Below are 24,912 nucleotides of genomic sequence, written 5' to 3'. Positions count from 1 at the left end.
GTTGTTACACGCTAACAAACGTTATTAAAGATACCCGTACTCTCAGCCTTCTCCATAACCTGGAAGATCTACTCGTTACTACAAACTAACAGGTATTTAGGAACCCTCTTACTTGTCCTCTAAAGTTCAATATTTATCATACCTGCTCATTGTGTTTTCTGTGTGCCGCGCGGCTACCGCCATCAACGGCTGAAGTGATCTCGTATGTCAAGGCCCTTTCTATCAACCCTCATTTAAAACCAGCGTACTCCGCCCCCTGGTGCGTCCCACTCACTCTTCTCAATTACTTGCCTATGCACTGCAACTCCCAGCATTCAATTGTAAATACCGTGACATTCAACATTTCACAACTTTCTGTTGTTCTATCATAAAAAAATGTCAACATGCAATATTATCCACGCTGGAGCGTTGCTCGGAACTCAAAATGTGGAGTATGTTACTTATTAGCTAATTCATTGTACAATTATTTATTTGTCCAGGGTGCAAGAACCAACGGGGGGCATTTTTACATTCATTAACAATGGTGGGTGGTCTGCACACCGATATTCGAAATTTTATCCTCGTTTTTCCACCTTATACTTTTTGCGTGCAGCCTAGGTAGTGCTTGCCCTAATGCACTCATTTAAATACATCATTATGGGGAGCATAAACATTATGCTCCACTCCCAGACGCACAGCATAACAGGATATTTTATCCACAGTTTTTTTCTACTCCTTCCTATTTATCAACTTTAGTCCATATTTTTACTCGATATTCGCCCTTCTTCATAGTTTCCACATCATATCCCATTTGCCTCTTTGGAAGCTTCACATATTTTCTCGTGTCCATCCAGACGTTCGTCAAAAATACGCTCCAAGTGCAACCAAAAGTTCCGAGCAGCATGATTTTATTAAAAGCCCAATGCATTTCGGGCTGCGTCACCAACCCTTCGTCAGGGGTCGCTACAAAATAACCAATAGAAAAGAACCTATCAGTCATAGGTATTACATCAGATTCATATCATCATTCATTTAGTACGCGTTAACATATAGTTGAGATAGCAATATAAACAAATTAATTGAAGTCCGGTACAGAAATTACGTGAGTTAACGTGACGAAGGGCTGGTGACGCAGCCCGAAATGCATTGGGCTTTTAATAAAATCATGCTGCTCGGAACTTTTGGTTGCACTTGGAGCGTATTTTTGACGAACGTCTGGATGGACACGAGAAAATATGTGAAGCTTCCAAAGAGGCAAATGGGATATGATGTGGAAACTATGAAGAAGGGCGAATATCGAGTAAAAATATGGACTAAAGTTGATAAATAGGAAGGAGTAGAAAAAAACTGTGGATAAAATATCCTGTTATGCTGTGCGTCTGGGAGTGGAGCAAAATGTTTATGCTCCCCATAATGATGTATTTAAATGAGTGCATTAGGGCAAGCACTACCTAGGCTGCACGCAAAAAGTATAAGGTGGAAAAACAAGGATAAAATTTCGAATATCGGTGTGCAGACCACCCACCATTGTTAATGAATGTAAAAATGCCCCCCGTTGGTTCTTGCACCCTGGACAAATAAATAATTGTACAATGAATTAGCTAATAAGTAACATACTCCACATTTTGAGTTCCGAACAACGCTCCAGCGTGGATAATATTGCATGTTGAAAATTTTTTATGATAGAACAACAGAAAGTTGTGAAATGTTGAATGTCACGGTATTTACAATTGAATGCTGGGAGTTGCAGTGCATAGGCAAGTAATTGAGAAGAGTGAGTGGGACGCACCAGGGGGCGGAGTACGCTGGTTTTAAATGAGGGTTGATAGAAAGGGCCTTGACATACAAGATCACTTCAGCCGTTGATGGCGGTAGCCGCGCGGCACACAGAAAACACAATGAGCAGGTATGATAAATATTGAACTTTAGAGGACAAGTAAGAGGGTTCCTAAATACCTGTTAGTTTGTAGTAACGAGTAGATCTTCCAGGTTATGGAGAAGGCTGAGAGTACGGGTATCTTTAATAACGTTTGTTAGCGTGTAACAACTTGGTTAAACGTTGATGTTATCTGGGAGGGTGGAGAGTTTAGAGACACGAACGTGATCGAGCAGAGGGATGTTTAAAGAGAAGCTAGCGTGATTTGGTTGATAGAAGGAATTTGTAAAATAATGTAAAGAACTGGTGTGAAGAGAGGAAGTTAACTCACGTAATTTCTGTACCGGACTTCAATTCATTTGTTTATATTGCTATCTCAACTATATGTTAACGCCTACTAAATGAATGATGATATGAATCTGATGTAATACCTATGACTGATAGGTTCTTTTCTATTGGTTATTTTGTAGCGACCCCTGACGAAGGGCTGGTGACGCAGCCCGAAATGCATTGGGCTTTTAATAAAATCATGCTGCTCGGAACTTTTGGTTGCACTTGGAGCGTATTTTTGACGAACGTCTGGATGGACACGAGAAAATATGTGAAGCTTCCAAAGAGGCAAATGGGATATGATGTGGAAACTATGAAGAAGGGCGAATATCGAGTAAAAATATGGACTAAAGTTGATAAATAGGAAGGAGTAGAAAAAAACTTTGGATAAAATATCCTGTTATGCTGTGCGTCTAAAAGAACTTGAGCCTGATCAGGTTGAGTTTCTTGGGACAGGGGGACCCTCAAGGGCAGATCTGAGGCAGGCACAATTAGATTGTTCCTCTCTTGAACCCCTCAGACAGCAGGCTGCTGCTGAGGCTGCTGGGAATGCTCAAGGTACCCATAAAGTGTATTGGGATGATGGGCTCCTTTATTCAGAGGCTAGAGACCCCAAGCCTGGTGCATCCCGGAGGTTGGTTATACCTCTGCAATTTAGGGGCTTCCTTCTTACCTTGGCCCATGATATTCCCTTATCAGAACACCTGGGCCAGAACAAGACTTGGGACAGGCTTGTCCCTCACTTTCACTGGCCCCATATGCCAGAAGATACCAAGGAGTTTCGTCGCTCCTGTGTTACCTGCCAAGCCAGTGGCAAATCAGGTGGCACCACAAAGGCCCCCCTCATACCACTACCTGTGGTGGGGGCACCCTTTGAGAGAGTGGGGATAGACATTGTAGGACCAATGGACCCCCAAACAGCATCAGGGCACAGATCTATACTGGTGGTAGTGGATCATGCCACCAGGTATCCAGAAGCTATTCCCCTGAGGACCACAACAGCTCCTGTTGTGGCAAGGGCCCTACTTGGAGTATTCTCCAGAGTGGGGTTTCCAAAGGAGGTTATCTCTGACAGAGGTGCAAACCTCATATCAGGATATTTGACTGCAATGTGGAAGGAGTGTGGTGTCAACTATAAGTTCACCACCCCCTATCACCCACAGTGCAATGGGCTTGTGGAAAGATTCAACAAGACCCTCAAAGGGATGATAAAAGGGTTACCTGAAAAGCTGAGGCGAAGATGGGACATCCTTTTATCCTGCCTTCTGTTTGCTTACAGAGAGGTCCCACAAAAGGGGGTTGGCTACAACCCTTTTGAGCTTTTGTTTGGACATCCTGTAAGGGGACCCCTATGTCTTGTGAAGGAAGGATGGGAGTTACCTCTCAAAAAGCCTAAGCAGGACATAGTGGACTATGTACTTGGTCTCCGCTCCAGGATGGCTGAGTATATAGAGAAGGCTTCTAAAAACCTTGAGGCCAGCCAAGAACTTCAGAAAGCTTGACATGACCAAAAGGCTGTGCTGACTGTGTTCTAGCCAGGACAGAAAGTGTGGGTGTTGGAGCCAGTGGCCCCAGCAACATTCCAGGACAAATGGTCTGGAACCCATACAATAGTTGAACAGAAGGGAGATGTCACCTACTTGGTGTACCTTGGGACTCCCAGAAGCCCCCATAGGGTGCTTCATGTCAACAGACTTAAAGTAGTTGTCGACAGGGCAGACATGGGCTTGCTCATGGCTACAGATGAGGGGCAGGAAGACGAGAGTGACCCTCTCCCAGACCTGCTTACTCAAAACCCTGATGATGGTTCAGTAGATGGTGTAGTCTTTGCTGACAGCCTCTCTGAACATCAGCAACAGGACTGCAGACAAGTTCTTCAGTCCTTCAGACATCTGTTTTCCCTGAGCCCTAGTCAGACAAGCTGGTGCACCCATGAGGTGGACACTGGTGACAGTCTGCCTGTCAAGAGTAAAATCTACAGGCAACCTGACCCTGTCAGGGACTGCATTAGGACAGAGGTCCAAAAGATGTTGGAGCTGGGAGTTATTGATCCCTCAGAGAGCCCTTGGGCCAGTCCAGTAGTCCTGGTGCCAAAACCTCACACCCAAGATGGTAAGAGAGAGATGAGGTTTTCAGTGGACTACAGAGGTCTCAATGCTGTCACTAAGACAGATGCCCACCCCATCACCAGGGCAGATGAGCTCATTGATAGATTTAGCTGAGGATGCAAAAGCCAAGACAGCATTTCCGACCCCAGGAGGACATTATCAGTTTGTGGTAATGCCCTTTGGTTTGAAGAATGCACCTGCCACTTTCCAAAGGCTGGTGAATCAAGTTCTCACAGGACTGGATGACTATTGTGCAGCTTATCTAGATGATATTACTGTCTTTAGTTCCACCTGGGAGGATCACCTGGTCCACCTGAGGAATGTTTTAGAGGCCCTGCAAAAGGCAGACCTCACTATCAAGGCCACTAAGTGCCAGATAGGGCAGAGCAAGGTTGTGTACCTGGGCCACCTGGTAGTTGGGGGTCAGGTTTAACCACTGGAGAGCAAGATCCTGACCATCAGAGACTGGACTCCTCCAATCAGCCAGACACAGGTCAGAGCTTTCTTGGGCCTATCTGGGTACTACAGGAAGTTTGTGAAAAACTATGGGTCCATTGTGACACCACGGAATGATTTAACTTCCAAAAAGATGCCAAAGAAAGTTCAGTGGACAGTTAGCTGTCAAAAGGCATTTGATGACCCGAAGCAGGACATGTGTACTGCACCTATTCTGAAAAGTCCAGATTACTCCAAAGAGTTCATAGTCCAAACAGATGCTCCTGAGTTGGGTGTGGGAGCTGTACGTTCACAACTGAATATAGATGGTCAAGACCAGCCCATTGCTTTCATAAGCAGAAGGCTGACCCCTAGAGAGAAACGTTGGTCAGCTATAGAGAGGGAGGCCTTTGCTGTGGTTTGGGCCCTGAAGAAGCTGAGGCAATACTTGTTTGGCACTCATTTCAAGATTCAGACAGACCACAAGCCCCTCATATGGTTAAATCAGATGAAGGGTGAAAATCCCAAACTTCTTAGGTGGTCCATTTCCCTACAGGGGATGGACTTTACAGTGGAACATACACCTGGGACTGACCATGCAAATGCAGATGGACTCTCCAGATATTTCCACTTAGAACATGAAGACTCAACTGGTCAAGGTTAGTTTAATGTCCCTAAGTTGGGGGGGGGGGGGGGTTGTGTAGGAGAGTAGGGTCTGCTTCCTATGGTCACCCCCACTTTTTGCTTTGCTTTACTGGTTTTCGACTTAGATGTGGCTGTGGGCCTGCTAATCAGACCCAAGGCCCCCATGCACTCTCTCTAAATGTACACCATGTACTCTAGGTACATATACAATTGGGAATTGGCTCACCTTGTCAGCCCCTGTAGAAGTTTACCCTAGGTACTCAGGGCATAGGTGTAACCAAGGCCTACCAGGGGCTGCAGCATGTATTATGCCACCCCTGGCTGGCCATCCAAACTGACACAACTGGCTGATCACTCAGCTGGGACAAGGTCGTGTAATCACCCCTTGCTTAGGTATAGTATTCCTATATCTACCCTTATATATAGACACACAGTAACCTATAAGTCACTCCTATGGCAGGCCTTAACAATCCTGGAGGCAGAGTGCTTGGTTATGTGTGAGATGGTGCTCTAGCATGAGCTGAGCCTGTCTGCAGCTTTCGGAACCATGTCCTTATAGCTGTTCTATGATATTGCCATACCATATACTCTTAAGTGCATTATAATCCTCGCGGTTGAATGCTAACTTTGGTTTGGCTTTATCTAAACATGTCGTGTAAGGTGTCATACGCTTTGGAATACTACCCCCTCGCCAATTCTGGCGATGGGGGTAGCATTCCGCCCTTCTAGAGGGAGAAGGCATGTTAGTTCTGACTATCCCGGTTAAAGTTAACCAGAGCCCCAGCGGCACAAAATGGATGCTGCTGCCACAGACACAAGTCTGACCTCCTGCTGCTGGGAGTCCTTCCAGTCACGGAGGTTTGGACAATAGGTTTCCTGCCTGGAGAGGTGCGAGCACCACCCCAGACAGGACTTTGTGTATTGGGACAGGGAGGGCTGAATAGATTGAGACACTGCCTGGGGCACACTAGGTGCTACATGCATACCCCAGTTCAAACCGGTTAATGGGGCACTCCAGCCCCAGCTCTGGTGCGAAACTGAACAAAGGAAAGGGGGTGTAACCACCCCCTTCCTGGTCCCACCCATAGGAGGGACCTAGAAAGTAATCCAGCCCCTTTTAGTTATATAAAGGTAGGAGCTGAGTCCTGAGACTTTAGATTAATCCTGGAATCGAAACTTGACACAAAACTCTGGACTTTTGACGTTCTGCTGAAGCTGAAGACTGAAGAATCTCCCTTGTGGCCAAGGAGTGACCACCCTGGGCAACCAGGCACCATCCAGCAAATCAACGGCTTGCTTTGTCGATGTTTCCTGCCGGAACCCAAGCACAGAGCCTGACAAGACCCAGACTTCCAGACCTCTCTGACCCTCTCTTCACGTCTGCAGCATAGCTGAGATCCGTGGAGGTGACGAGACACGTGGGACTGGACATCTTGAAAAGCCTGCAACTTGCTAACTGTGCAGCTACTGAGGTATCCTTGAAGCTGTGCACTGAGGATTGAGAAGCCCCGAATCCGAGCTCCACCTCCACTGAAGATCAGCCCTCCATACTCCACGAGTTCTGCGTGGGGCCCTTCTGCTTGTGTTCTGCTCGACGCGTTGTCCGGTTCCTGGCCCGTTGGCTAGTAGCCTCTGTGACGACAATCCTTTTGAATCACCTTGCTGGTCTGGTTGCTACAGACTGGCCCTTGCCTCCCTGCAAAGGTGAGGCACCTCAGATCTTGCTGGTCTGCACCAGAAGCCTTCTTTGAATCCTGCGTGGGTTGCCTTTGCCAAGGCTTGTTGACTCCAATCCGGCGGTCGACCCCTCCATCTGCGAGAACCTTCGTGGGACAGCTCGCCTCCAGCACCTGGTCGTCATCGACGCCTCCTGGTCCGCGTGGCTGAAGAGACAAGCTTCACGACAGCACCTGATTGCTCCTCAACGTCGTCTGGTTCCTTCCTGGTTCCACCCGGTCACTGGCTAGTTACCCAGACTCTGTTCCCGCCGGCTTTCAGGTCCTCTTCATCCTCGATCCACCCTTGGATCCACCCGGACATCTTCCTCCTGGTCGCCTGCAGCATATTTCTTCACAGGCTCCATAGGCTTCAACGGCGAAACCCGACACATCTTCACACCTATGCACCCGCTTCCTGTGGGTGAGGTAACGCGAGTACTTCGGTGCTCCCAAGGGTATTGACTATCCAAGTGTCTAGGTTTTTAGTTGTTTCCTCCTAGCTAAACCGGAAGTGTCCTAAATCCTTCTTTTTCTAAACTCTAAGTTCCCATTGACTTAACATTGACTCTCGTGTGTGTGTAAAGACACTGCACGCGCCGCCTGTGGGCCTCCTACTCCTAACCTAAGGTTCAGATAGTGTAGCCCCAGCGATTCTCTAGGCCCTAGGCCTTTCCTTTTCTCGTGACGTGGTACTTATACCACTTTCTTAGTATATGCTTTGCTTCGCCCCAAGGGCCTAACTGTATTTTGTGCAACTTAACGTATTCTGACTAAGTAACTTGTGAGGTGCCTTTGCCTCTGATCTCATAAAGAGTTCAGAGGAGTGTGTTAGTAAATAAATACATATATATTTTATATATATCCTGTGTGGTGTCCTTTCATTTGATAGTCAAGGGGTTACATATGGTAAAACAGCTGGCTTTACACGCCCTCAAGAGTCTTGTAGCCTAAGACTGTTCTGTCCACGCTACCACTAGGATAGCTGGTCTATAAGATTGACTTACAACCATCACCATAAGGGTTGTTTGGACTGGTGCAAGGTGTTCACTAGATTAGTGAACATCATATACCAGACCAACTTCTCACACCAGGTTATTGTTAATTGGTTTTACGTTGTCATGGATATCTCCCATTTTTGTGAAGAGTGTAGTCCATATTCAGTAATGCTTGATTAAGGATGTCAGGGATCTCACATTCTAAGGGATCTCACATTCTAAGTAGACTACTAGATAATACGTTTGGCATGGGGTGCATGTTCACTATTTTCGGACTCTGAGCCATGGAATAGGGAAATGGAGAAGTGTGTTGCTTCTCAACATGGATCCCTGTAGTAAAGTTCTTGATTACAGTGGTAGAATGAATGGAATTTGGACATTAGCTTGTGAGTTTCATAATAGTTTTTGGCTTTTGATTTTGCTCCAGAATCAATGGAAACAGACGGTTGAGATTATCCAACCCACATGAAGGTGGTGAGCAACTGCAGAGGTGGTGCTCACCATTTGATTTTAAACTTGTTGTTGTAGTGCAGGTTCTTCCGCTCTTTGTTTTCTACATGTACAGGTGTTGTATTTTGATGACGACATCCTGAGGAGACCCCTCAAATACTATGGGGTCGAAACGTCCTCATACCCCACAATTGGTTGACATCTACAACTAATAAGTAGGGATATCATATTTATTGGAACTTCCCTATGCCTCTCTGAGCCAATGTGATCATACAACCATTGGGGATTGTATAGTTTCTGTGTGCATTAATTGTTGTAAATATGATCACCACGTGAGCACTGCATCATCTGCACTGCACATTCGCATATTTTACGGCATGTTATATATGTATGAATACAATACATGTATGATGGAAATTCTGACTTCTATCCAGCACTGTGTTTTCTGTAGTAATGTTTCCACTCAACCAAGTTGATATTGAATGATGTTAAGTAGATGCGAGAGCCCTCACAACTACGGATGAGCTTTCTAGTTTTGAATGAGACCTGAGAGACATTTTGTGCAGATTTATATACATATTACCCATATCCCAAGGGCATATAGGGTTGTCCTCGCTATAGATTATAAATTGGGTAAAATTACCATCATCTGGACACCAAGAGGCTGATTACGAGCCTGGAGGTCCATGGACCACCAGACTCACGGGGGCGCAGCTTTGGCAGTCTTCCGACTGCCCTATAATGACTCGGGCAGTTGGACTCCCCTAGAACCGCCACAACCACCATGGATCAGAGATCCCTGGTGGTGGCTCTGTGGTCCTGAGGCCGCAATAGGTTTGGCGGGACTGCAGCAGCCCCACAAAACCTATTAGGAGTTTTCTCTCCACCAAGGTTTTCATGGCTTACCTCCTGCATGAAAACCATGACAGAGAGGAGACAAGCCCCCATTGCCTCAGGGCCTGGGGATGCATGCAGAGGGGCACATGGTATACCCACTGTGTGAATACACCCTAGTACCTGCACGGCATGGACTGGAGCTCTCCATGCCATGCAGGTACTGACTTTGATATTCCCATTGTGGTGTTTATTTCAAAGCCCATCCTGGGAACGCCAAACAACGACCTGCCACACACAAGAAAACTTGTAATATGGCGAGCAGCTCACACACAGGTTCGTTTTGGCGGCGCATTGCCAAACTCGTAATCAGGCCCTTAATGTGGTGGCATGCAAAAGGTCGGTGGACAGAAGGAGCCATTCTTGCCAGCTCTCCTGTTACTGCCCAAGTTCTAAATGAGGCTTATACTTTCTAGACATCCTAAGTATCATCTACTCTTAGTCCTTTTTTATCACCATCTCTTGGCTGGCCTTGTCAGCATCAGAAATAACCAGAGCTGCCACATCTGTAAGGAAAGATATTGCTCACATGTAGAACACCTACTTATTAGTGATAAATTACTAGGAAAAAGCAGAAAATAGCCTTTTTAAGATAACTGGGAGTGCTCTAGCAGCATACTTTCATTTTGCATGAAGCAATAAACATCCTGCACTGTTTAGGTCTCGGCTAAAGACGCGCGGAAGCGCGTCTCCGCCGAGATCTTATGTCACCGAGCGTGCTTCCCAGGAGACAGTCCCGGCCGCGCGCATCCTTCGAGGCGATTTGTAACTGGAACGCGCGCTGTGGCCAGGCGCTGTCTCCTGGGAAGCGCAAGCACCACACACGCATGCGCATACACACACACACAAGCGCCCATGCACGCACGCACATACATACATACAGACACCACCCCTGACACATACACACACGCGCGCACATACACAAGTGCACCCAGGCCCCCCCCGCCCCCCGCCGTCACCGTCGCACACATACATACACACACACACACGAGCATACACACACACACACAAGTGCACCAATCCCGCTCCAGCCTTTTGGAACTTACCTTACCTCAGCACGCGGCGCCCAAACTCCTGCTGGCGCGGCCCAGGGGCTCTACACCGCTCACAGGAGCCCCGGGCCGCGAGACGCAACGACTCCGCCTGCCTCCTCTTCCGGTCTGAACGTGGCCCCGCCCCCGTCACAGGCGACCGTGCCTGACTTCCGGGGCGGCCGCGATACTAAGAGACTGCTGGGGACAAAGTGTGGTCTGTGGAGTTACAATGGTTGCATGCAAGGGGTGAGTGTGAAAGTGCCGACCTTATTTATGTTGGCGTCGTGCGGCGCAGCCAGCTGTAGCATTTGATTAGTGCCTAAACAATAGCGATGCGGGCCACGAGCGGTTATTTCGCAGAACAAAGATGCATTGCAGATTGCTTTATGTCGCGTCCATTGGCGCTTATTATGAGAAGTGTACGGTCCTGACGGAAAGTAATTGCTTTCCGCCGGTGTTTTGGTTGGCTGCCGTACATCAGGTAGCCTGTGTTCTCTTTGTATTCACGGGCGGCTTGTACAAGAGAATGGGCTGATTTCCCACAAGGGCATTCACGCTAATTAATTTAGTTATCTCAAGAGCTTAACAAGTTGGAGCCCATGCTGGCCGAGTAGCGGCGTTCTTCCACAGTACAATCACTTCATGGTATTTAAGATTAAGCGATGTTCCTTCCCCATGCGAACGAGCTCACGTGGTCATCTCTGGGCGCGTCTTCGCTTCCCTAGGATTCTAACAGGGAGGTGTCCGCTTTCTGTATTTTTAGTGGTGAGTGGTGAGGGCAGAGTGGTGAGTGGTGAGTGCAGAGTGGTGAGTGCAGAGTGGTGAGTGGTGAGTGCAGAGTGGTGAGTGCAGAGTGGTGAGTGCAGAGTGGTGAGTGCAGAGTGGTGAGTGCAGAGTGGTGAGTGCAGAGTGGAGAGTGCAGAGTGGTGAGTGCAGAGTGGTGAGTGCAGAGTGGTGAGTGCAGAGTGGTGAGTGGTGAGTGCAGAGTGGTGAGTGCAGAGTGGTGAGTGCAGAGTGGTGAGTGCAGAGTGGTGAGTGCAGAGTGGTGAGTGCAGAGTGGTGAGTGAGAGTGGTGAGGGCAGAGTGGTGAGTGGCGAGTGCAGAGTGGTGAGTGCAGAGTGGTGAGTGCAGAGTGGTGAGTGCAGAGTGGAGAGTGCAGAGTGGTGAGTGCAGAGTGGTGAGTGCAGAGTGGTGAGTGCAGAGTGGTGAGTGGTGAGTGCAGAGTGGTGAGTGGTGAGTGCAGAGTGGTGAGGGCAGAGTGGTGAGGGCAGAGTGGTGAGGGCAGAGTGGTGAGGGCAGAGTGGTGAGGGCAGAGTGGTGAGTGCAGAGTGGTGAGTGCAGTGTGGTGAGTGCAGAGTGGTGAGTGCAGAGTGGTGAGTGCAGAGTGGTGAGTGCAGAGTGGTGAGTGCAGAGTGGTGAGTGCAGAGTGGAGAGTGCAGAGTGGTGAGTGCAGAGTGGTGAGTGCAGAGTGGTGAGTGGTGAGTGCAGAGTGGTGAGTGCAGAGTGGTGAGTGCAGAGTGGTGAGTGCAGAGTGGTGAGTGCAGTGTGGTGAGTGCAGAGTGGTGAGTGCAGAGTGGTGAGGGCAGAGTGGTGAGTGGTGAGTGCAGAGTGGTGAGTGCAGAGTGGTGAGTGCAGAGTGGTGAGTGGTGAGTGCAGAGTGGTGAGTGCAGAGTGGTGAGTGCAGAGTGGTGAGTGCAGAGTGGTGAGTGCAGAGTGGAGAGTGCAGAGTGGTGAGTGCAGAGTGGTGAGTGCAGAGTGGTGAGTGGTGAGTGGTGAGTGCAGAGTGGTGAGTGCAGAGTGGTGAGTGCAGAGTGGTGAGTGCAGAGTGGTGAGTGCAGAGTGCAGAGTGGTGAGTGCAGAGTGGTGAGTGCAGAGTGGTGAGTGCAGAGTGGTGAGTGCAGAGTGGTGAGTGCAGAGTGGTGAGTGCAGAGTGCAGAGTGGTGAGTGCAGAGTGGTGAGTGCAGAGTGGTGAGTGCAGAGTGGTGAGTGCAGAGTGGTGAGTGCAGAGTGGTGAGTGCAGTGTGGTGAGTGCAGAGTGGTGAGTGCAGAGTGGTGAGGGCAGAGTGGTGAGTGGTGAGTGCAGAGTGGTGAGTGCAGAGTGGTGAGTGGTGAGTGCAGAGTGGTGAGTGCAGAGTGGTGAGTGCAGAGTGGTGAGTGCAGAGTGGTGAGTGCAGAGTGGTGAGTGCAGAGTGGTGAGTGCAGAGTGGTGAGTGCAGAGTGGTGAGTGCAGAGTGGTGAGTGCAGTGTGGTGAGTGCAGAGTGGTGAGTGCAGAGTGGTGAGGGCAGAGTGGTGAGTGCAGAGTGGTGAGTGCAGAGTGGTGAGTGCAGAGTGGTGAGTGCAGAGTGGTGAGGGGTGAGTGCAGAGTGGTGAGTGCAGAGTGGTGAGTGCAGAGTGGTGAGTGGTGAGTGCAGAGTGGTGAGTGCAGAGTGGTGAGTGCAGAGTGGTGAGTGCAGAGTGGTGAGTGCAGAGTGGTGAGTGCAGAGTGGTGAGTGCAGAGTTGTGAGTGCAGAGTGGTGAGTGCAGAGTTGTGAGTGCAGAGTGGTGAGTGCAGAGTGGTGAGTGCAGAGTGGTGAGTGCAGAGTGGTGAGTGCAGAGTGGTGAGTGCAGAGTGCACAGTGCACAGTGCACAGTGCAGAGTGGTGAGTGCAGAGTGCAGAGTGGTGAGTGCAGAGTGGTGAGTGCAGAGTGGTGAGTGCAGAGTGGTGAGTGCAGAGTGGTGAGTGCAGAGTGGTGAGGGCAGAGTGGTGAGGGCAGAGTGGTGAGGGCAGAGTGGTGAGGGCAGAGTGCAGAGTGGTGAGTGCAGAGTGGTGAGTGCAGAGTGGTGAGTGCAGAGTGGTGAGTGCAGAGTGGTGAGTGCAGAGTGGTGAGTGCAGAGTGCAGAGTGCAAAGTGGTGAGTGGTGAGTGCAGAGTGGTGAGTGCAGAGTGGTGAGTGCAGAGTGGTGAGTGCAGAGTGGTGAGTGCAGAGTGGTGAGTGCAGAGGGCAGAGTGGTGAGTGCAGAGTGGTGAGTGCAGAGTGGTGAGTGCAGAGTGGTGAGTGCAGAGTGGTGAGTGCAGAGTGCACAGTGCACAGTGCACGGTGCAGAGTGCAGAGTGGTGAGTGCAGAGTGCAGAGTGCAGAGTGGTGAGTGCAGAGTGGTGAGTGCAGAGTGGTGAGTGCAGAGTGGTGAGTGCAGAGTGGTGAGTGCAGAGTGGTGAGTGCAGAGTGGTGAGTGCAGAGTGGTGAGTGGTGAGGGCAGAGTGGTGAGTGCAGAGTGCAGAGTGGTGAGTGCAGAGTGCAGAGTGGTGAGTGCAGAGTGGTGAGGGCAGAGTGGTGAGGGCAGAGTGGTGAGGGCAGAGTGGTGAGTGCAGAGTGGTGAGTGCAGAGTGGTGAGTGCAGAGTGCAGAGTGGTGAGGGCAGAGTGGTGAGTGCAGAGTGGTGAGTGCAGAGTGGTGAGTGCAGAGTGGAGAGTGCAGAGTGGTGAGTGCAGAGTGGTGAGTGCAGAGTGGTGAGTGCAGAGTGGTGAGTGCAGAGTGCACAGTGCACAGTGCACGGTGCAGAGTGCAGAGTGCAGAGTGGTGAGTGCAGAGTGGTGAGTGCAGAGTGGTGAGTGCAGAGTGGTGAGGGCAGAGTGGTGAGTGCAGAGTGCAGAGTGGTGAGTGCAGAGTGGTGAGTGCAGAGTGCAGAGTGGTGAGTGCAGAGTGCAGAGTGGTGAGGGCAGAGTGGTGAGTGCAGAGTGGTGAGTGCAGAGTGGTGAGTGCAGAGTGGTGAGTGCAGAGTGGTGAGTGCAGAGTGGTGAGTGCAGAGTGGTGAGGGCAGAGTGGTGAGTGCAGAGTGGTGAGTGCAGAGTGGTGAGGGCAGAGTGGTGAGGGCAGAGTGGTGAGGGCAGAGTGGTGAGGGCAGAGTGGTGAGGGCAGAGTGGTGAGGGCAGAGTGGTGAGTGCAGAGTGGTGAGTGCAGAGTGGTGAGTGCAGAGTGGTGAGTGTGCAGAGTGGTGAGTGTGCAGAGTGGTGAGTGTGCAGAGTGGTGAGTGTGCAGAGTAGTGAGTGTGCAGAGTAGTGAGTGTGCAGAGTAGTGAGTGTGCAGAGTAGTGAGTGTGCAGAGCAGTGAGTGCAGAGCAAGTGTGCAGAGCATTGTGTGCTGTTGAGTGCAGAGTGCTGTGTATTGGCAATGTTAATGACAATGCCCATTTATTTTTGATTTAAAGAAAAAAAATGTCATGAGCAATGACAATAGCTCTACCTTTAATGATGCCGAGACCATTGCATTGCAAATGCTTGTTTTGATAATGACACCCACTTGACAGGTGTGCCAATGTCAATGCTGCAGTACTTTATTGACACCACTCCTATGTATTTATGGATGAGTGCGATAAGGCAACCCAGCCATGTACAGGCCAGGTCAAAGGCAGGGATACAGTCAATAGGAGTTTAAAGATGTAGCTGACCTATGGACTATTACTGTATTATGGTGCTTCATATTTTCCCTGAATTTGAGCAGGGTTAAGCTGTCCTGGTGAATACAGGAATGTTGTTCCACTTTTTAGGTGCATACTTGGCAAAAGCCTTTTGACTTGTATTTTCTTTTGTGTACTTTGTCTCCATCCTGAAGATGTCCAAGTGCAGGGTGCTGTAGGTTGGGCATTACAGTTTTATATCACAACCACCATTAGAAACTCTCGCTGGTAGCACTACTAAGAACATGATTTACAGTGTGGTGGTAGTAGAAATCCCTCGAGGAGGGAGCTAGGGAAATGTTACTCTCGTTGTTCTTTGATCTCTTGATGTCAGCTTCCCCTAGGAGCTTTAGAGATAGATTTATGAGCAACATAAAATTTCAACACAGACACCATGTGAACAAACACAGCAAAAATAAAAAATCAGAACATTTATCGGCACAGGGGAGAGTACGAGTCAATGGTTCTGCCTTTTTTCGTAATGAGAAACACTTATGTGTGACTATGAAAATGTATTGTGTGTTTTGTTTGAAACGATTGCGTGCCTAAAAATGATTGCTGGTATGCGGATAGGTTAACTGCCAGAGTTTTAACCCTACATAATACACATCGTTTTATAGAGGTTGTACTTTGTCTAAAGTTATGTTAATTGAAATGATTTAAAGAAATTACCATAATAATCCCGTTGAATAAACTAAATTACCAGTTGCTGAATTATGAAAAGGTGCACTCTGGGTCACCATGTAATTATAATAGCAATAGACTAGACTATATCATGAATTCATAGGGAAAATATAATACACACCAAAATTGTATCTATATGTGTGTCCTGAAAATGCTCCCTCCTGGGTCTAAACGTCATTGATCGTTCTGACTAGCTAGGATACGAACTTAAACTGACCATATATTTGACTGTAGATTGATTCTCTGTGGGTAATGCTCTCCTAAGTAGTCTGCCACCTGTCTCTTCATTTTGGTACACATTTGGATAACATTTAGTATTTCAATTTATTCACTGAAAGATTGCCTTTTGCACTCAGCCCTTTTTGATAATACTGTTATTGTTTATTTGTATTATAGCCCCAAGATATTACATTAAAGGTCCGGTTTCAAAGAGGGCCACAGCACACCACGTATTATCTTTATTTCCTTAAGGATTTACTCATGGCTTTCCCATTTCCTATTTCATCAAACAGTTTGTCCTTGGGAAATTACTGATCTCTAAAAGTGCCTTAGTTCCAATTTCTGAAAAGATTTGGGGAGCTTAGAAATGGGCCAGTATGGAGTAAAATATACACAATGGTACTTTTATATTATTTGTTGACATTTTCAGATATGGCAAGGGTTATACAGCCACAGCATCACCACTCACCACCCCTAACCCTGGAGCTGCTCCAAAGAAGACTGATAGTGTGTGGTGAAACTAACAGAATTTATCAGGAGGATAGCTACGCATTTTTAAATGTACATCGCAAGTACTTCTCTGTTTGGTTGTTATCATGGACACTAGCAAAGCTTCTCTGTGGGACACCAATCTTGTTACTCAGGTGGGCTCTTTCATTTAATTTTAAAAAACAATTGCAGTAGTTGTCACGTGTGTTACACTGCATCCAACGGCACAGTACCTGCATGCATTTCTCAGCAAGGATGCCACATTTGCTGTTTGGTCATTGGAAAGTACCACCACTTGTATTCAGGGCAGTCAAAGGACTAATAGGAGACTTGCTACAGTTTTATTGGGAAGTGGAAAGTACAGCATGTGAGGGATTATAGGAGAGTGAATGGAACATGGAGAAAGGCAATAAACTCCCACTCAGCACCTCCATAGCAATCGCTCAAAGGTACAGATTTGTAACCCACATACTGTCTACTGATGAGTTTGAGGAACCACCCAAAACCTGGACCCACCAACACCCAGGGATATGGAGCAAGCAACAGTGAGAGCAAAACAAGCGCACAAGTGGCTTCTTCTGAATCATAAAACTATATTAGAACATTGTATTGTTGAGTGCTCCATTGAAAACAATGGAGTGCTCTGGGCTTCTAATGACCGGCAGAAGCCCGGAGCATCCTCATTCCAATGTTTAACAAAAGCCTCAAGGAGCACGAGGGGATTTCAACCCCCTCCGGCTCTCTGCGGCCTTTGTTTTACAGATTAGAACATTCTGCCCTTTAGGGGCAGAATGTTCTAATAGCCTAAGAGCACTCCGTAGCGGGCTCTACCGAGCATTAAAGGCTAGCTCTCTTTTTAAAGGCCCTCGCCATTGGTTCGGTCCTTTAACGCTGGAGCAGGCCTTTAATGGCTGGGAGAGCCTGCTACTTTGGGCTCTAAGGCTATGTTAGAACATTGGAGTGTTGAGCGCTCTATTAAACACAATTGAGTGGCTCAGGGATTATAACAGGTGGTATATGCCTTCTGCTTCGACAGTCTAAAGTTTGTCTTTATGTCTCTCCTGTTTTTAATTTAGAACATTCAATCTAAGTGGGTGGAATGTTCTAATGGCCTTATACCCTAATGCCTATAGCTGTACCGGTTGTTAAAGGTCCTCTCCCTCACTATAGGCCCTCGCCTGCGGCTCGAGCCTATAACTAAGGTTCAGGGACTTTACCAACTGTCATAGCCCTCGGCAGCCAGCTATAAGGCTATATTATTTGTGAGCAAAGCTGAAAGAGGCCTTTGTTTGAAGTTATGCTTCCCTCCATTTCAAATGACAGTGATTGTATTACTGACTGAGGAGCCTTTTCACAAACACATTTTTGAGTACATAAACTAGTACTGTTATTACTCTTTAATCTACTCATTACAAAACCTTTAAAATGGGAATATTCATATACAGTTAATACAAATAGAAAGGACTGTGCCCTCTCTGCGCTTTTACTAATGGGGAGCCGGACATTTCAGGGCTGAATGCCAACAGCTTTTGGGAGTACATAAAAGAGTACTCCTGCAGTATTACTTCCTGTGCCCATTAATGCTTTTCACAATCATGCCCTTGCAGTGCTTGCAATGTCGGGATTTGTGTTGGTAATGTGAGCAATGTATACAGCAGTTTATAATCTAAGTAGGTATCCTTATTCACTGATTTAGTGGTATTGCAAAGCTGCACCAGCTTGCACACCTATCCTGATCCAAGCCTAAGATACATGTTGTGTCCATGCTGAAGTAAATTTACTCCATATGAAGTGGAATGATAATAACTGCGTTCAGGGCTCAGTAATGTAACTACAGAATGAAAAGGATCGTGCTCCAATAATATTTTGTCCAGGATATCGACGAAAATAAAAGTATATAAGTATAGATTTACATTTACTCTGTATATTCAAGGGACGTAGATGTGTACTTAACAATATTAAATCTGTACATACCTATATAGTATATACTCTTACCATCACAATATTGTGTTACTTGATATTCTGGACACAATATTATGGTAAACAAATCTTTAAAACTTGATATTTCAGCGATATACCTTTTGCATGTCAGATGAGCTGAACAAAGGGAAATATTGCATCAATAGTTTTGTTAGTCACACTGGGCTAGTTTAGAGGAGGATTTGATGGAGCAGATTTCATCTGCAGTCATGCATTGTTTTATTTTTTGTGCTTCAGACAGGCTGCATTTAAATTGCCACGCACATTTTGGTGCAGGTTAAAAACATGGCACATGAAAAACATGAAAAGTGAGGCCTATTCACTTCAGACTGAAAATGCTTTTGCTGAATTAAATTAACATGTGTTTTTTTGCAATGTAGAGAAAAAGTGGCCTTTTTACCTTTGAAGATTTTTAATAGAATGTGTTTCTCTCTTCCCAGCACATCCATGTAAACTAAATGTATTATTCCTGTCTTAATAGACTTTGACTTGTTGCATATTTTGATAAACATTTTCAGTTAATAACACCTCTTTTTATAATGTGTGTGAATTAATAATGCACTTGGGACACATAATGGACTGATTTACATGAAATTAATATTATCTTTGTGTTTGTTTTATTTTTGGGGCCTACACAAAACATGGCTGCCTGTGAATCCATCAAGGCTTTGACTTTCAATTTAATGAGAAGGGAGCATGCGCAGACTGTGGCAGCTTTCCTCATGACAAGAACAGCGTGAACTGCACATTCTTGTCATTCTGCCAATGTACCAGTTAGTTAAAAGTATCCATCTACTGCGCTGAGAAGGAAGAAGGATGAATTAGATTGAAACATTTTTCCTAGTAAATGTTGCAAATGTTTATAAATGTATTTATTCATGTATGCTTCTTTTGTTAGGACTAGTGAAGTCAGGTTTTTAGAATGAGTCAGGGAAGTGTGACCTCATGCCTTTATGACTGACCAATCACGTAAGGTTCTCCTGAAAAATGTTACATCTTTGTGTACTCTGCCAATAATTATGGTATAAATACTGTCCTCTCTGGATGGGAGCCACCACTTCTTCTTTTTTCTCAGCTCAGCTGGCTTCTATGGGTTAGGTACGAGAAACGTCCCGGGAGATTGCTCAAGGGCGGGCTTGCGTCCGAGGAGTGTCAGGGGGAGGTTTCTTGCTTCCACGTCATATCTTGGCACTTTATGCCACATTCCTTTGAGGCCTGTGAAGGGCGGGCTGCTTTCCTCTTTAGACACAGACAGAGAGAGAGTGCAGTGGATCAGGATAGGATTAGATGCTAATATGTTTTGACTAATTAATTAGGTCTAAAAGATTTATTTGTCTTATGCATTTATTTCTCTTAATGGGAGATTTTTTGCCAACTATTCAATTATTGATTAGCTTTGCAAGACTATTTTTCTTAGAAACTCTTTAAGAATTGTGACTGAAATTTTGCGCCACATTTTCATAACTACATGTAATACTTATATGCAGACTGTAATGTGTTCTGTATTATTGATATTTTTCCTGTTTTCCAAAATTCTGTAACCTAATTGATATTTTACTAATGAATAAAGGGTCAGAGATAAATTAACTTTTTGACTAGAAAATAAAACCCTTTAAAATAATCAACAACTCTCTTTATTGGCTTACAATAATAATAGCATTTTGACTGTTCATCTTTATTTAAATTTCTCCTGATGGTAATACATGGTGTGAAGGGCCCAACACCTTTTGAGCGGTAAAATAGAGGTAGCATGAGGGTTTTGCATTGAGAAACTACCAGAAGAAATTACCGCTCTCCATCAGTTTTTGGTAAGCAGAGGATGGTCATTATTGATTAGTTTGGTGATTAGTAATTATTGATTTCACCATCAACTACTCAACTAATGGATCATTGACCTTAAGAGGGAAATAAAATAATTGCCCAAGTTAGATAAATGTCCAAGTCCTGATTCCCGACTCCAATGCTCAGAACCTGAAGACTGGCAAAGCAGTACTGGCAGGTGATGCAAGAAGAGGTGTGAGTATCAATAGGGTTGTGAAATGTTGTTAATATGCTAGCATGTATTTTTGAAGTGTTGAAAATAGTAAGGATTTTTTACTGTTGGTGACATTTTGCTCATTTTGAATTGATGGTGTTATTGCTTATATTGGTAATTTCATAGGACATATTTTTTTGGTTATTGATTACATGTTTTAACTCTTCATGTTAAGTTAGTGTCTTGTTCTATGTTGTCTGGAACACGCAGGTATGCACACCTGTGGAATCCCGGGAAGGAATAGCGGGTGGTAAATGGAAGCCACACTGCACTGAGGTTACTCGTCTGTTGGAATAACACTGAGAAGCTAGGTAGGGCTGGCAGTGTTAAATTAGGGACTATTTTCTGTGTGAGTGATTGATAGCAAAGAGTTCGCTGGTGAAACTTTGGTCTGATATCACCTAGAAAGGGTCACACTAAAGGAGTAGCAGGTTCTTCTGAGCTTGATTGATAGCAAAAGGGTTCGCTGGTGAAACTTTGGACTAAGATATATCCTGAAGGATAAGTCCAAAGGAGTAGCAGGTTCTTCTGAGCTTGATTGACAGCAAAAGGGTTCGCTGGTGAAACTTTGGACTAAGATATATCCTGAAGGATAAGTCCAAAGGAGTAGCAGGTTCTTCTGAGCTTGATTGAAAGGTAAGCGGAAGGGATTTACCTGTAGTGTTTGAAGAGTAAACGGAAGGTCTTACTTTGTGAAGGGTAAGCGGAATGTGTTACTCGCAGTGAATATAAATCTATCTTTTATTTAGCACAACAGACAGAGTAGCGAATGTATTTATGTTGTTACTAACAGAGTAATTGATTAAGAAAATATTGCAGTAAGATTTTGTGGAGGGTCAGTGGTAGGAGTAAAACTGACTGAAATTTAGATTGACAGCTTTGGAGAAAATAAATTGCATTCAACTATTGCAAAAATGAAACTGTTTGAAGGTTTAAAGAAGCTGTTAGGAGGTAAAGTGAAAAATTCGTTTTTTATTGGTGATGTTCCTGAAGGAACACCTGTGCATTTTATGTCTACCAGTTTGGGACAAAACACATGTATGTGGGTTCAACAATGGTGCAAGATTACTGAAAAAGAGGGTGCTATGAGGTTTCCAAAAGATGGTACTTTTGAATTGCAAATTATTGACAAATTAAGGGAAGTCTTATGTGAAATAAAGACACCATCTAAAGCTGCACAATTTGAGGCCTTAAGCCTGTGGGAAAAGACAGCAAGAGAGAAAGCAAGTGAGGATAAAAAGGTAAAGCACCATATACAGGAGAAGGGAATTAATGCTGACAAAGAGCTTCAAATAAATAATGATTCAGGGGATGAAATAATGGATGCATTGATAACTGAGTGTCCACCACTTTATGTGGTTCCCATGAAAAATACTGAAAATAGTGCACCAGTAAATACTACAGGGGCTACTGCTTCTGTTGAACAGAGAGAAATACAGACTGAGAGAACTGTGCAGACATTTTATATTGAACCATTACCTGTTGATTCAGTACTGACAGTGATACCTCCAGGTGTTACTGCTTTAACTGTGCCTGATTTAGTCCAAGAATTGCAAACTGCAGATGCACAGATAATGCCTAGAAAAATTATGACTGTCCCAATTAATATGGTCCCTACTGAAAAGGTTCAAAGAGCTGCAGAATCAGTGATGTTGCCAGGGTTTATTTCAGAAACTAAGAATGCACAGATTATTGAACAGAAATTACCCCAAGCACTAAAAGGTGAGAGTAAAATGGTATTTACAACATCTGCAGCCCAGAATAAAACTAATATATTTGAAAATTGGATTTTTCAAACCTGCTTAGAGGAAGCAGCAGTGATTAAAAATATAGAGAACATGGGAGAACATATTAACCCAGACCATGAAAAAGAGAGACAGCTTAGTGTTTTAAATGGAGCATTTGAACATGAAGAAATTAACAGTCTTTGCTGTATAAATAATGAAAATGTGAACCAGTGTCAGGAAAAAGAATTAATTTCCCTGAGTAAGGAAACAGCTGCATGTGCATTAACTACACATAATGGACTGACAGATTTGGCTCAAAAATATGAAACTGATGTTTCAGGAAGTTTTCCATTTCAGAAAAGTTTCAGGGTACACATGGATGATGAAGCAAATGAGAAAATGTATTCTTCAGAAATGCAATTGCACCTTGCAGAAATAAAATATATTTTCAAATGCAATGGGTTTGAGAAATTAGGAGACAAATGGGCACGAAAACATGAGAAGAAAAAGAAACGACCAGACCTAGCAAGGAAACTGGATAAGGAAAAGAAGCCACCAGATTTAGTTGAGAAAAATAATAAACAGAATGAGGGAGAGGCTTTTGCTTACTCATTGAGAGAAAAGGTGGGAGAAATGTATGTGCATATGCCACAGAATAAAAGTGAACTTGCAGCATTTCTGAACACAATCCCACAATTGAGAGCCAAATTTATGCTGTGGTACCCACAAGTTGATGGATTTGATGAATTTTTAAAAGAGTTGTGCATTCATTTGGAAATGTTCTTTTATATTGCCATGCTGACTAAATTGTGGTTTGAATCTAAAGTTGTTGTTCAAGGGCCAGGTGAGGAGACAGTGAAAATGGTTTGCATGAATGCACCATCATTTTCTGTTGTTATGGAGGAAAATATAGCAGTGATTATTTTCCTGAAGGGCAGAGTGCCAGCAAAGGATGTTGATTGGGTACAGATTAAAAGAACACAGGATGGAAGTAAAGGTGTTTTGGTTTGTGCAAATTCAGGTATGGATGTTGTACTGCTGGAAAATGTGTCCTTTTGCCATCTTTATAACAGATTTGAGCATTGGAAGAAGAAAACTAAATTTAAACATGATGCACAAAAACATGGAGAAATGCAGGTGCAAAATATGCCAGTTAAGCAAATGCAAATGTCAGTTCAGAAACAGGTACCAATGGCAGAAATTTTTCAAGCACAGATGGTCCCACAAAATATGGAAAATGCTAAAATTAATTTAAATGAGTTGCCCAGAGTAAATGTGAATTGTTTCCAGAGACAAAAACAGAACCCAGTCCAACAGGTTGCTCTTTTTGCAAATGAGAGTTTTAACACTCACAATTCTGAATTTACCAATTCCATTGTGAGGGCAGTGGAAAGTCTAGATTTAGTTGCAGGAGTTTTAAAGAAAGAAATTACAAACCAAGTATTAGAAAATTGTGCACCAAAATTAGGCCCATTTGAGGAAGATTGCAAAACTGTTGTCTGTGACTCAGGCCTAGCAGGAAAACAATTATTTTGCAAAGTAAGCAGCTCAGATTACTGTACACCAGATAATGCTATTTTTCAGATTCCTGATGAGGATGTACATTTTAAAATGGCCCAACAAGAGACAGTTGTAGCATTGTTTTCAGAAAAGACAGTTGAAAAATTACCTTCTGCTTTGGAAAAAATAATAAACACAGAAATAAGAGAGTTCACAGAGAAGGATGCCAGGTTAATAACGTGTGCAGAACATGTCTTATTAAAATTTGAACCAGATGACATGTATTCAGGAACACAATCAGTTGCAGGAATTTTACCAATAAAAGGATTTTTGATGGAATTGATTAGAAGTTTGTGTAACTTTCTGATCATAGGTTCACAGAAAATAAATGAAAAGAACAGAATAGTGCAGGAGATTAAAAGCATATTTTTTCCATGTTGTCCTGTGGTACCGAATCCAGCCAATATATTTTTTCACATTCCATGTGGTGAAGAATGGCTTACTTTTATTGATTTTTGCCAAGTTCATGTCACAGTGCCATTGCATGAGAATAGTCAGGAGTACTGTCAAAAAGAAGATGAATATCTGGGACACAAAATTGGAAAGGGAGGTAGAAAGGTGTCACCAGAGAAGGTGGAAATAATTTCCAAGATGAATCCACCTCAAATTCAGAAAGAAGTCAGGACATTTTTGGGAATGGTTAGCTGCTGTAGAGAGTGGTTAATAAACAGTTCCCTAGTGGCTAAGCCTTTACTGAGGCTGACACACTCAGGTGTGTCTGATCCGCTTCCATTGGACAACAACTGCACAAACGCATTCCTAGAGTTGAAAGAGAAAAAATGGCGCGCCCCAGCACTAGGAATGAAAGTTTATTTGAAAGAAAATACACAAATTTGCAGTGAGAGGGAGGGCTGCGCTCTCTCATTGCTTATTCAAAAAGATGAATGTTTTCAAAGGTCTGTGATGTATTGCCCAATGGCCTTTGACCCTAACTTCACAGAAATGTCAGCAAATGAATTGGATTATGATGAAAATGAATATGAGTGTCTAAATATCATGAAAATATGCATAAAGCCAAATTCAGACTTGAAGGATGAACATCTGAGTCAGCCCAACAGTGTCCATTTTGTAGATGGCCCATGTTTGAAAGGTGACACATTAAAAGCAGCACATGCTGTGCTCCTTATACATGATGTTGTCAAAGCTTCATGGCTTTTAGTAATTACCCCAGCCCAAAATTCGAAATTGATTGCCCTTACCATAACATGCAGTATATTTGCTCAATTGGGAGTCACTGTAGTCATGGGAGAGAGAAATGCTAATTCAGTTGGACAAATTTGTGTTCTGTTAGCATATACATTCTATGGAATCTTCACAGTT

The sequence above is a fragment of the Lissotriton helveticus genome, chromosome 1_1 (genome assembly GCF_964261635.1).
Source record: "Lissotriton helveticus chromosome 1_1, aLisHel1.1, whole genome shotgun sequence".
NCBI lineage: Eukaryota > Metazoa > Chordata > Amphibia > Caudata > Salamandridae > Lissotriton > Lissotriton helveticus.
This window is presented reverse-complemented; position numbering follows the sequence as displayed.